We start from the raw sequence: 875 nt of genomic DNA on the forward strand, positions 1-875 counted from the left end.
CCTCTTAAAAGATTAGAACATAATTTCAAAGATGTTTGGCTGTTATGTCTAGCACATTGAGCAGTAACACGTTATTATCCTGCCTCTGACTTACATTCATTGAACAGGTGACCAAAGACGTGTAAAAAGAAAAAAAATCTTTTGTTACTCCCTAATTCCAGCCTATTTGCTTTGCTTTCTTAAAGATTAAAATCAAACACTCACTTCTTCACGCTTATTCGAAGACGTCCAACCCACGCCCCGGTCCGCCATCGTATTACTTTCGGTATTTTCGCTTTGTTTACCTGCAAATATAAGTCACAGATCAGTGTTCATAGCATACTCATGCTTACTAATTAGATAGTAGTGGTTGTTAGCAGACGATACAGAGTACATACATTAATAGATTCATACATACATACATACATACACACGTACATACAAACAAACACACAAACACACAAACACACACACACACACATATATTTATATATATACATGTATGTATGTATATATGGGAGAATGTACGAAAAAACAACAACAGACGAGGACAGGTGGTGTGTGTGTATAAATATATATATATATATATATATATATACATACAGACACATATATACATACATACTTATATGCATACATATATATATATTCTAATTCTTTTATTTGTTTCAGTCACTTGACTGCGACCATGCTGGAGCACAACCTTTTAGTCGAGCAAATCAACCTCAGGACTTATTCTTTGCAACCCTAGTTATTATTGCATCGGTCTCTTTTAGCGAACCACTATGTTACGGGGACGTAAACACACCATCACCAGTTGTCAAGCGATATTGGGGGTACAAATACAGACACACAAACTTATATATATATATATATATATATATATATATATATAT

General features: G+C 33.8%; 1 long non-coding RNA gene across 1 annotated transcript in view; it reads right to left on the reverse strand.

Annotated features, from left to right (window-relative positions):
- Window positions 1–204: 204 nt before the first annotated feature.
- The window catches only part of LOC128248867 (uncharacterized), a 3,702-nt gene continuing 3,031 nt past the window's right edge, over window positions 205–875 (reverse strand). Inside the window, exon 3 of the long non-coding RNA XR_008264992.1 lies at window positions 205–284. This is a non-coding gene — a long non-coding RNA (uncharacterized LOC128248867). The remainder of the gene's footprint in view (window positions 285–875) is intronic.

Source organism: Octopus bimaculoides, chromosome 10 (genome assembly GCF_001194135.2).
Source record: "Octopus bimaculoides isolate UCB-OBI-ISO-001 chromosome 10, ASM119413v2, whole genome shotgun sequence".
Classification (NCBI taxonomy): Eukaryota; Metazoa; Mollusca; class Cephalopoda; order Octopoda; family Octopodidae; genus Octopus; species Octopus bimaculoides.